Source organism: Anolis sagrei, chromosome 1 (genome assembly GCF_037176765.1).
Source record: "Anolis sagrei isolate rAnoSag1 chromosome 1, rAnoSag1.mat, whole genome shotgun sequence".
Classification (NCBI taxonomy): Eukaryota; Metazoa; Chordata; class Lepidosauria; order Squamata; family Dactyloidae; genus Anolis; species Anolis sagrei.
Genome location: NC_090021.1, coordinates 20791078 through 20803537, shown reverse-complemented (window position 1 = coordinate 20803537; position 12460 = coordinate 20791078). Strand labels below are relative to the sequence as shown.

Sequence of the window (12460 nt, the reverse complement as noted above, 5' to 3'; positions counted from 1 at the left end):
TTCCATCTGAACCTGAGGAAAACTTCCTGACTGTGAGAGCCGTTCAGCAGTGGAACTCTCTGCATCCGAGTGTGGTGGAGGCTCCTTCTTTGGAAGCCTTTAAACAGAGGCTGGATGGCCATCTGTCAGGGGTGATTTGAATGCAATATTCCTGCTTCTTGGCAGAATGGGGTTGGACTGGATGGCCCATGAGGTCTCTTCCAACTCTTTGATTCTATGATTCTATTAAATACAAGCACAACAATAAACATAATAATAAACATAATAATAATAAATCAGCTGAGGCATACTCCTATTTCCTCCTTCTCTTTCCCCAACCCTTTCCTCTTTTTCCCTCCCTGCACACACAAAACAAACCCATGCTGCCCTGGTTGCTCCAGCCAATCCTGCCTGCTTTGGTCCCCTTTCCCCAGCCTTCCCCCCCTTTCTCAAGGAATGGACTCGCCCGCCTCCCGGAGGGGAAACAAGGCGAGAGGCCGCCCTGATTGCGAGGAAAGGGGTGGGAGAAGTCAGGGGGGCGTGGGGAGAGGAGGGAGGAGGAGGAGTTGGGCGCCTTGTTGCTATGGGGAGATGGCGAGGAGGGGAGAGGAGGCGGCAGCAGCCAGCCAGCCAGCCAAGCCAGAGGAGCAGCTGCTGCTGGTCGGTGACACATTTCCCCTTCTCTGCTGCCTCTGCCTCTGCTGCTGCTGCTGCCATATTGAGAGAGAGAGAGACCCTTCCTCAACTCTCCCCCCTTCATGAGGACAGTGAGTTGCAACCTTTGATTCCCTCTTGAGGTTTGGGCAGAACCCCCTCCAAACACCTCCAAATCCTATTCTCTCCTTTCCCTCCAAACTGGGCATGCCTTTCCTTCCTATTCCCATTATCTCCCCATCCCCAATTTCAGATTTCATAATGTTTAGCCTTTTTTGGGATGTGTAGTTCCACTTTGGCATGTAGGGTTGAAATAAAGCAGTGGCATGGTGACTTTGGAAGGCAGCATGTGCCTTTACACAATGGTGCACAATGGAGTGCCATTTGGAGGGGTGCCTTTCCTTTTGGAGAGGTCTTTTTGGGAGATCTAGGATAGATGAGGGTTTGAATGTGTGTCAGAGAAAGAAATAAAGGGGGTGTAATTTGGGGGGGGGGGGGTTGGTTGTGCCATTTGTGGCTCTCCATTGTATCAAGCCAGGTTTTGAGTATGCATATATATGCACTTGGATATTGTTGGAGGAACAAATGGTTTTGCAACTGGGGACTTTGGAGGAAATATATTGCTTTATCTCTGCCATGGATTTGGTATTTATTTTCCAAGGCAGAAAAAAAGGGTCTCTTCTATTCCAAACCAGTTGTTTGTGAATATTTGGAGAGGATATTGGAATAATAATAATAATAATATTTGGAGAGGATATTGGAATAATAATAATAATAATATTTGGAGAGGATATTGGGAATAGTTGTGTGTGAATATTTGGAGAGGATATTGGAATAATAATAATAATAATAATAATAATAATTGGAGAGGATATTGGGAATAATTGTTAATATTTTGAGAGTATCTCTTTGCGAAAGCTTGGGAATGGGATTTGGAGCGAAAGAAGAGGGAATGAAATATTAACACATAATTAAATATACAGTTATTAAAATTAAGTGAGTTTTGTGTATGGCAGTGACATAGACAGAAGGTTATTTCTGATCCAAACTTTACATTGTGTAAAGTTAGGATCAGAAATAACTTCACATTGTGTTAGTATTTGGTGTTTTGTGCCTTTTAATTTTTTGTTTTGTGCCTTTTAATATCTGTCTTTTAATGTTGTTGTGCTTTATTTGTATGTGGTTTAAGCCACATACAAATAAAACACAGAATTAAACATACAATTATTAAAATAAATGAGTTTTGTGGATGGCAGTGCCATAGACAGAAGGTTATTTCTGATCCTAACTTTACATTGTGTTAGTATTTGGGGTTAACATATTTTGTTTTAATATATGTCTTTTAATGTTGTGTTTTATTTGTATGTGGTTTAAGCCACATACAAATAAAACACAGAATTAAACATACAATTATTAAAATAAGCGAGTGTTGTGTATTGTAGTGCCATAGACAGAAGGCCATTTCTGATCCTAACTTTACATCTGTTAGTATTTGGTGTTAACATATTTTGTTTTAATATATGTCTTTTAATGGTGATATGTTTTATTTGTGTGTGGTTTAAGCCATGAGGAGAGGTGGGCAACAAATACACTGCCACCATCATCATTATTTTACTATTGTTGTTGTTGAGATCGAGTGGCCTCTGATTAGGACCCCCAAACTGTTCCAATTTGGACTCAGATCTTCAGTATCTTTTTGCACGCTTTCATGTGGATGGGAGAGTTTGGGTTGAGTTTTAGGGGCTATTTTGGGGCTCCTAATTTATCTCCCCTTTTCCCAATCATTCTTGGAGGCCTGCCTAGAGTTTCCCCCATCAAACATTGGGGTGTTGGGAATGAATATACTATCTCTTTAAGGGGTCTGATTGGGACCCCCCAACTGTTCCCCTTTAAGACTCAGATCTTCAGTATCTGGGAATGAATAATATCCCTTTAAAGGGGAGAAAGGGGTCTGATTAGGACCCCCAAACTGTTCCCCTTTGGACTCAGATCTTCACAGTATCTTTTTGCACGTTTTCATGTGGGTGGAAGAATTTGGGTTGTGTTTGGGGGCTTTTTTAGGGGTTCCTAATTTGTCTCCCGTTTTCCCAATCTTCCATGGAGGCCTGCCATCCAATTTTGGGGTGTTGGGAATGGATACATCCCTTTAAGGGAGGGAGAAAGGGGTCTAATTAGGATACCTAAACAGTTGCCTTTTGGACTCAGATCTTCAGTATCTTTTTGCACACTTTCATGTGGAGTTTGGGTTGAGTTTTAGGGGCTATTTAGAGGTTCATAACTTGTCTCCTCTTCTCCCAATCATTCTTGGAGGCCTGGCTAGAGTTTTCCCCATCAAATTTTGGGGTGTTGGGAATGAATATATCCCTTTAAGGGGGGGGAAAGGGGGTCTGATTAGGATCCCCAAACAGTTGCCTTTTGGACTCAGATCTTCAGTATCTTTTTTCATGCTTTCATGTGGATGGAAGAGTTTGGATTGAGTTTTAGGGGCTATTTTGGAGGTTCCTAATTTGTCTCCCCTTTCCAATCTTCCATGGAGGCCTGCCGTACAATTTTGGGGAGTTGGGAATGAGTATATCCCTTTGAAAGGGGAGAAAGGGGCCTGATAGGATCCCCAAACTGTTCCCCTTTGGACTCAGACCTCAGACTCACTTTCATGTGGATGGAAGAGTTTGGGTTGAGTTTTAGGGGCTATTTTGGGGTTCCTAATTTGTCTCCCCTTTTCCCAATCTTCCTTGGAGGCCTGCCATACAATTTTGGGGTGTTGGGAATGAGTATATCCCTTTGAAAGGGGAGAAAGGGGTCTGATAGGATCCCCAAACTGTTCCCCTTTGGACTCAGACCTCAGACTCACTTTCATGTGGATGGAAGAGTTTGGGTTGAGTTTTAGGGCCTATTTTGGGGTTCCTAATTTGTCTCCCCTTTCCCCAATCTTCCTTGGAGACCTGCCTAGAGTTCCTTCCATCCATTTTTGGGGTGTTGTAAGTGGATAGATCCCTTTACGGGGGAGGAAAGAGGTCTGATAGGATCCCCAAACTGTTCCCTTTTGGACTAAGATCTCCAGCAACATTACGCATGCGCTCCAATGGATGGAAGAGTTTGGGGTGAGTTTAGGAGCTATTTTGGGGTTCCTAGTTTGTCTCCCCTTTCCCCAATCATCCTTGGAGGCCTGCCTAGAGTTCCCACCATCCAATTTTGGGGGGTTGTAAATGGATAGATCCCTTTGGGAGGGAGACAGAAGGGTCTGTTTAGGATCCCCAAACAGTTCCCTTTTGGACTAATCTCCAGTATCTTTACGCACGTGGATGGAAGAGTTTGGGTTGTATTTTAGGGGCTATTTTGTGTTTCCTGGTCTTAGTCCCCATTTTCCGGCCTTCCTTGGGGTTCTGCCTAGAGTCCCCATCACCCCAATTTGGGGAAGAAACCCCTTTTTGCTTTAACTGAGCCTTGAGATGCAACCTCCCTCCTTTGCCTTGGACTTTGCTTTATCCTCCATGGAGTTGTGCCATGCGGTGGCCTCCAAACCCCCGCCTCTTTGGCTTTTTCCTCTTTTTGAGAGCCATCATCATAAAGAAAGGAAATTGTTAGGAGGTTGAACCCCCCTTTTAGCTTCCTTTTCCTTCATTTCAAGGCCGTCTTTCTTTGTAAAAAGGAAGAAAAAAAGCAAGGCAAAAAAGTTCTTCCGGGGCCTGTTTGCAAAGTTGCAAGCAATGCAAAGCTCTCCAATTCCTTGCAAAGAGTTTAGTTGGGTTTTGTTTTGCTTTCAAAAAGGGGGAGGGAGTTGTATCCTCGTCAGTGGGGTTGAGTGGGTCCCTCCTCCCGCGATTTTGTTCCCCTCTCCTCCCCTCCATTTTGGTGGGGATCCTGACAGCCACGTGGCAGGGGGGTGCATCTACACGGTGGAATTAACGCGGTTTGGCCCTACTTGAACTGCCCATGCTTAATGCTTTGGAATCCTGGGAGTTGCAGCTTGGTGAAGCACCAGCACCCTTTGGCAGAGAAGGCTGAAGAGTTGCAAAACTACAACTCCCATTATTTCATTGCAATGGGTCATGGCATTAATTCAGGCATGGGCAAACTTGGGCCCTCCAAATGTTTTGGACTTCAACTCCCACCATTCCTCACAGCCTCGGGCCCCTTTCTTTTCCCCCTCAGCCGCTTAAGCGGCTGAGGGGGAAAAGAAAAGGGCCTGAGGCTGTGAGGAATGGTGGGAGTTGAAGTCCAAAACATCTGGAGGGCCCAAATTTGCCAATGCATAGTATAGATGCTCTTTTAGAGAGTACAACATCCATCAGGAATTTATATTTCATATATACCAGATGCCCCTGGTGACACAGTAGGTTAAGCTGCTGAACTTGCTGACCGAAAAGTTAGAGGTTCAAACTCTGGAAGTGGAGTGAGCTTCCGCTGTTAGCCCCAGCTTCTGCCAACTTAGTAGTTTGAAAACATGTAAATGTGAATAGATCAATAGGTACTGTCTCCCAAAGCAGTTGCTCTACTCCGAAAACAGAATGTTGGTGGGCAGAAAAAGAGATTTAAAGATGGGCTCAAAGCTAACCCTAACAAGTATGGTATACACACTGAGAACTGGGAAGCCCTGGCCCTTGAGCGCTCCAGCTGGAGGTCAGCTGTGACCAGCAGTGCTGGAGAATTTGAAGACGCATGAATGGAGGGTGAAAGAGAGAAATGTGCCAAGAGGAAGGTGCGTCAAGACAACCCCAACCAGGACTGCCTTCCACCTGTAAACGAATGCCCTCACTGCGGGAGAAGATGCAGGTCTAGAATAGGGCTCCATAGTCACCTACGGAACCACCGCCAGTACTCTGATCTTGGATGACAATCCTATTCAGAGTACGAGGGATCACCTAACACAATAGGTACCGCTCCAACAGGAAGGTAACAGCGCTCCATGCAGTCATGCTGGCCACATGACTTAGGAGGTGTCTACAGACAACGTTAGCTCATCCATTTCTGTGCCTAGCATTTTAAATTATAATTTTAATTATTACATTTGGCCCGGACATAGGTTTTTAAATGCTGTTTGTTATTGTTACTGTTTATTGCTTGTTGTGTATTTTTGTTTTTGAGTTTTTATTTTAACTGTTTTGTATTTATTATTTGTTATTGCTTTTGTTTATTGATGTGCTGTGGGCTTGGCCTCATGTAAGCCGCACCAAGTCCCTTGGGGAGATGGTACGGGGTACAAATAAAGTTTTATTATTATTATTATTATTATTATTATTATTATTATTATAAGCCGAAGAGATGGCGTTGTCATGTGGCCAACACGACTGCATGGAGTGCCGTTACCTTCCTGCCAAAGCGGTACCTATTGATCTCTCATTTGTATGTTTTCAAGCTGCTAGGTTGACAGAAGCTGGGGCTAACACTGGGAGCTCACCCTGCTCCCTAGATTCAAACCACTGACCTTTTGGTCAGCAAGTTCAGCGGTTTAACCCGCCGTGCCACCATAGGTTCCTAGTAGGAGCAAAGGAGAGCTAAATGTTTATAGAGGCAGGAGTGGATAGTATTATACACACAGTTATTTTGTGTGAAAAATCCTACCAGCAGCAACAACCAGCAGTTGCTTTAGCAGTAACCCTTTGGGGAAGCTTATCCGTTGGGTCTTCTGCTAGTGCGAACACACCAGCGAGTTGCTCCTGTTTTTCTAACCCTTGTTCTGTGCAAGGCTGATTCCCATGGGAAGAATTTAATCTCTGAATTTAATAATCAGCAACAGTTTATGTGAACAGCAGTTTAGGCTAAGATCTTGTTGTGTCAGAATTGCTGCTAGAGCAGCGACAGATTTTTATTCAAAATAGGCCACAACCATCTCCTTATTTACCAGAAAACAAATGTGTGTTGTTCTGTTTAAGCATTGAAGGAAGGATTCCATATCAAGTGAGTTCTGTTCTTAGGCCTTCATGTTCTGAGATTTCCCATATCTCTTACATACCAGTTAGGATTTGAAACTTTACACCAGGGCTCCTCAAACTAAGGCCCGAGGGCCGGATACGACCCTCCAAGGTCATTTACCCGGCCCTCGCTCAGGGTCAACCTAAGTCTGAAATGACTTGAAAGCACACAACAACAACAATCCTATCTCATCAGCCCAAAGCAGGTCCACACTTCCAATTGAAATACTAAGTTTATATTTCTTAAAATTGTTCTTCATTTCAATTGTTGTATTGTTTTAAAGTGTTTTTTGCACTACAAATAAGATATGTAGAGTGTGCATAGGAATTCATTCATGTTCTTTTCAAATTGTAATCCAACCCTCCAACAATTTGAGGGACTGTGACCTGGCCCTCCGTTTAAAAAAATTGAGGACCTCTGCTTTACACGGTTGGCCCTCCGTATCCATATCCACACACAATTTGAACCAACAATGGCTTGAACATATTTTGAACATCCGGAGAGCAGATGTTGATTTTGCCACTTTATATTAGGGACACTGTTTTATTACACCCATTATCAAGCAGTGGGTTAAACCCCTGTGCCAGCAGGACTTAAGACCGACAGGTCGCAGGTTCGAATCCGGGGGCAGGCGGATGAGCTCCCTCTATCAGCTAAAGCCCGGCCCCATGTGATAGTACTGTATTTAACCCAGATAATTTACTTTTTAAATTTGATATTTAATGTTTTCAATGGAGTTCTGTCACCCATTTCACTCTTTTTCTCTGTGTCTAATCTTTCTATCCCCACTTTATGTATGTTATTATTTACAGTATTTATATTCCGCCCTTCTCACCCCGCAGGGGACTCAGGGCGGATTACAATGTACATACGTGGCAAACATTCAATGCCATTGACATACAACATATATAGACAGACACACAGAGGCTATTTAACCCTAACAACTATGGTATACACACTGAGAACTGGGAAGCCCTGGCCCTTGAGCGCTCCAGCTGGATGTCAGTTGTGACCAGCAGTGTTGCAGAATTTGAAGAGGCATGAGTGGAGGGTGAAATTGAGAAATGTGCCAAGAGGAAGGCACATCAAGACAACCCCAACCGGGACCGCCTTCCACCTGGAAACAGATGCCCTCACTGTGGGAGAAGACTATGGTATAGACACTGAGAACTGGGAAGCCCTGGCCCTTGAGCGCTCCAGCTGGAGGTCAGCTGTGACCAGCAGTGCTGTAGAATTTGAAGAGGCACGAACGGAGCTTTTTCATGAGGGTATTCTGACCACCAGGGGAGCTGTCGCTTCATCATCCATTTGTGAGACTGATGAAGTACTTCCTCATTCTTTTCATGCTTGCTGGAGATTTTTATGGCATTGTAAATTAACCTCTCTGCATAAGCGGTACGTAAATTTCCTACTTGACAGATGCAACTGTCTTTCGGGCTGCAAAGGTCGACAGCAAGCTACACAAATTGGTCGGAAGCTTACTCTGACCCGGGCTGACTTCGCACTCATGACCACAGTCCCAGTGCCACTTCGCTTTCTCTCTCCCTTCTCTCTCTGTCAGTGTTGACTGTTTTTCTCTCTCTTTCTGCCACTCTCTTTTCTCTGTTTCTCTCTCACATACACCCTGCCATACAAAATGACAGAATAAGGACAGGTCACTCTCATGTCCCTCCTCTGGACACATTCCAGCTTGTCAATATCTCTCTTGAATTGTGGTGCCCAATTCTGGGCACCACAATTCAAGAGAGATATTGACAAGCTGGAATGTGTCCAGAGGAGGGCGACTAAAATGATCAAGGGTCTGGAGAACAAGCCCTATGAGGAGCGGCTTAAGGAGCTGAGCATGTTTAGCCTGAAGAAGAGAAGGCTGAGAGGAGATATGATAGCCATGTATAAATATGTGAGAGGAAGCCACAGGGAGGAGGGAGCAAGCTTGTTTTCTGCTTCCTTGGAGACGGACGCGGAACAATGGCTTCAAACTACAAGAGAGGAGATTCCATATGAACACGAGGAAGAACTTCCTGACTGTGAGAGCCGTTCAGCAGTGGAACTCTCTGCCCCAGAGTGTGGTAGAGGCTCCTTCTTTGGAAGCTTTTAAACAGAGGCTGGATGGCCATCTGTCAGGGGTGCTTTGAATGCAATATTCCTGCTTCTTGGCAGAATGGGGTTGGACTGGATGGCCCATGAGGTCTCTTCCAACTCTTTGATTCTATGATTCATAGTTTTGAAGTGATTAGTCTTAGAGGACTTTTGAGAGCCTCATCTGGCCGCAGTGACCAAACTCGTGGTGGAATTCCGGGTATTTCTAGTCCCAAACGTTGGCTTTAGGCCAGGAGTGAGTCTGAAGATCCTGAGCAATTCCAGTGGATATTTCTGATTCTCAATTATTTGATAACAGCAAGAACAAAACCAAAACCCTACTCTGTCTCTTATGTTCTACTGATGAAATGAAGACAACCGGAGTTTGGATTTCTGTGCGGAAGTACTCGGGGAGCCTTTCATTGCTGGCACTCCAGACACATTCCTGGGCTCCAAATTCTTCTCTGTATGTCTTGTACATTACGCTCCGGTCACTGGATCTCAATTAAAAACAACAAGAAGGAAATGCACTTGGCCGTCTCTACTCATAGATTCTGTATCCACAAATTCATTTATTTATCGTATCAGGAGCCAACCAAAGGTACAGTTGTAATGTATTTTTAAAAAACCATAAAGTTTGAAAACTTGACATTATGTTAAATGTCCTTTGACCAATATCCGGCCACTTGGAGTGCCTCTGGTGTTGCTATAAGGAGGTCCTCCATTGTGCATGTGGCAGGGCTCAGGTTGCATTGCAGTAGGTGGTCTGTGGTTTGCTCTTTTCTGCACTCAACAATCTCATCAGTCGAGTCGGCGTTCCAGTCCTTGTCCCACTAAAAGCTGCATACATCTATTGTCCGAAGGCCTGGTCCCAGAACCATGATTTTAATTTTTTCTAAAGGTCAGGAGCGAGGGAGCAGATCTTACCTCTTTTGGGAGTGTGCTCCATAGGCGGATGGTCACAACAATAATATAATAAAATAATAAATGTGATAAAAGAGTAAAATAATGAATGTAATAATGAAAATAATAGAGTAAAATAATGTAAATGTAATAATAAGAATAATAATAGAATAAAATAATAAATGTAATAATAATAGAGTAAAATAATGTAAATGTAATAATAAGAATAATAATAGAATAAAATAATAAATGTAATAATAATAGAGTAAAATAATGTAAATTTTATAATAAAAATAATAGAGTGTAATAAAAATGGAATAATAATAGAGTGAAATAATGTAAATGTAATAACAATAACAATAATAACAATAAAAATGAAATTCTAGAGAAAAAATAAATGGAATAATAATGAATAGCATAAAATAATAAATGTAATAAAAAGATAATAATAGAGTAAAATAATGTAAATGTAATAATAACAATTATAATAGAATAAAATAATAAATGTAATAATAATAGAGTAAAATAATGTAAATTTTATAATAAAAATAACAGAGTGTAATAAAAATGGAATAATAAGGGAGTGATAGCAATAATAATAACAGCAAAAATGAAATTAGAGAAAAAATAAATAGAGTAATAATGAATAGCATAAAATAATAAATAATAAAATGATAATAGAGTAAAATAATGTAAATGTTTGAGCTGTGGTGTTGGAGGAAAGTGCTGAGAGTGCCTTGGACTGCGAGAAGATCCAACCAGTCCATCCTCCAGGAAATAAAGCCCGACTGCTCACTGGAGGGAAAGATACTAGAGACAAAGTTGAAGTACTTTGGCCACATCATGAGGAGACAGCAAAGCCTAGAGAAGACAATTATGCTGAGGAAAGTGGAAGGAAAAGGAAGAGGGGCCGACCAAGGGCAAGATGGATGAATGGCATCCTTGAGGTGACTGGACTGACCTTGAGGGAGCTGGGGGTGGTAACGGCCGACAGGGAGCTCTGGCGTGGGCTGGTCCATGAGGTCACGAAGAGTCGGAGACGACTGAACGAATGAACAACAAACAACAACAATACTAATAAATACAATAAGATAATAATAATAACAACAGTAAAATAATAGATAACTTTGACATGAGTATAAGCTGAGGGGGACTGTTTCAGCCTTTAAAAAACAGTTGCAAAACTTGTCTTATACTCGAGTATATATGGTATATATCTATGAACTTGGTACATCTTTCTTGAAGGAAATTGTTCCATCTCTCCTCTGTACATTTGTTAGACCTTTGCTGATCCCATGCATCTCACGGTAGACAAAGGCCTCTTCTACACTGCCATATAATCCAGATTATCAAATCAGATAATCCACATCTGCTTTGAACTGGATTATATGAGTCTACACTGCAGGGCTCTGTGGCCTATGCAGGGCTGTCAAGGTGGGGTGGGGAAGCCAGCCTTTGCCAATCCAATGGCGGCTTCTGCTGCTGGTCAGCTAGGGCTGGCTTCCCCACCTCAACTTGCGGAGGCAACGGAGTCTAGCAAAGGTTGCCGGGGCAAAGTGGGGAAGCTGGCCCTGGCCAACCAGTGGCAGGCCCTGCTCAGCTGCTCTATTGGTGGGAGCCGGCTTCCCCACCTCACCCTGGCAGCCTTTGCAGGGCTCTGTGGCCTCTACAGGGCTGCAGGGGCGAGGTAGGGGAAGCCAGCCCTTGCCAAACCAGCGGCAGTCCCCGTTGCTGGATTGGCGAGGGCTGGCTTCCCCACTTTGTCCTGGCAGCCCTGCGGAGTCTGCGGAGGCCCAGGGCAGCCTTGCAAAAGCTCTGGGGCGAGGTGGGGAAGCTGGCAGGGCTGCCAGGGTGATGTGGGGAAGCCGGCCCTCACCCAGCGGCGTGGACTGATGCTTGTTGGCCAGCTGGCCAAGCAGTGGGAAACTTCCCACCCTGCAGAGGGCTTCTGCAAGCAGCGGTTCGCTTTCCGTGGATTCGCTGTTTAGCGGATAGGGTTGAGAATTAATATTTTTAATATATTTTATACATTTTGTGATTTTAAAACCACAAAATTTATAATAATATATTGAAAATATTAATTCTCAACCCTAACCGCAAAACAGCGAGTCAGTGGAAAACGAACCGCGAAACAGTGAGTGCGGAAAGCGAACCACGAAACAGCAAGGGAATAATGTAGTGCTATTTCCCCTGCTGAAATCTCCTTATTTTGTAAAGACAAATGAGCATTATTGATAAATAGCATTTTGAAATCTTCCCACCCTGTGAGAAATAGCTCTGCCTACAAAAAGAAAACTGGTGCCCAGCGATAGCGCTTACGATAAAGTCTTTAGGCACCTCATTGACTTGTAACGTCTTTCCCTTGCCTTTCTTAATCAAATATTGTAAGGAAATGAACACCTGTGGAGCTGTTAGGAAGAAGCAGCCATGTATCTTACCAAAACTGACATTTGTGCTCCTTTGTATTGTTTATTTAACACCTGAAATTACAGTGGTTAAGTAAGTAAACAGGTTTTGCACAGATTCAGAATATCTATCTCAAAATATATGTTACAGCACTTCAATAATATTAAATAAATGGTAATTATCAAGATTGCAGCTGTCAAGTGAGAAAATGGGCACATGCATTGCAACATTTACATTCCAGCATTTTCAAAGTTCAAATGGGGAGTTATGGATTATTTTCATGGATTTTCAATTTGAAGGTAACCTTCTGAGGCTACGAGCGTGGAGAAGAACGCTTCCTGTCCACGCAGAGTGGATGTGTTTCTTAAAGGAAGCAGAATTTATAGAGTGAGAAGTAGTATAATGGGTTGTTGTAATTTTTTCGATCTGTATGGCCATATTCCAGAAGCATTCTCTCCTGATGTTTTGCCTGCATCTATGGCAGGCATCCTCAGAGGTTGTGAGGATGCTTGCCATAGATGCAGGT

General features: G+C 43.2%; 1 protein-coding gene across 1 annotated transcript in view; it reads left to right on the top strand.

The window, feature by feature from the left end:
- Window positions 1–551: 551 nt before the first annotated feature.
- FOXN2 (forkhead box N2) overlaps window positions 552–12460 on the top strand; it is a 64027-nt gene continuing 52118 nt past the window's right edge. Inside the window, exon 1 of the mRNA XM_060754547.2 lies at window positions 552–746. The gene's annotated coding sequence lies outside the window, so the exon portion shown is untranslated. The remainder of the gene's footprint in view (window positions 747–12460) is intronic.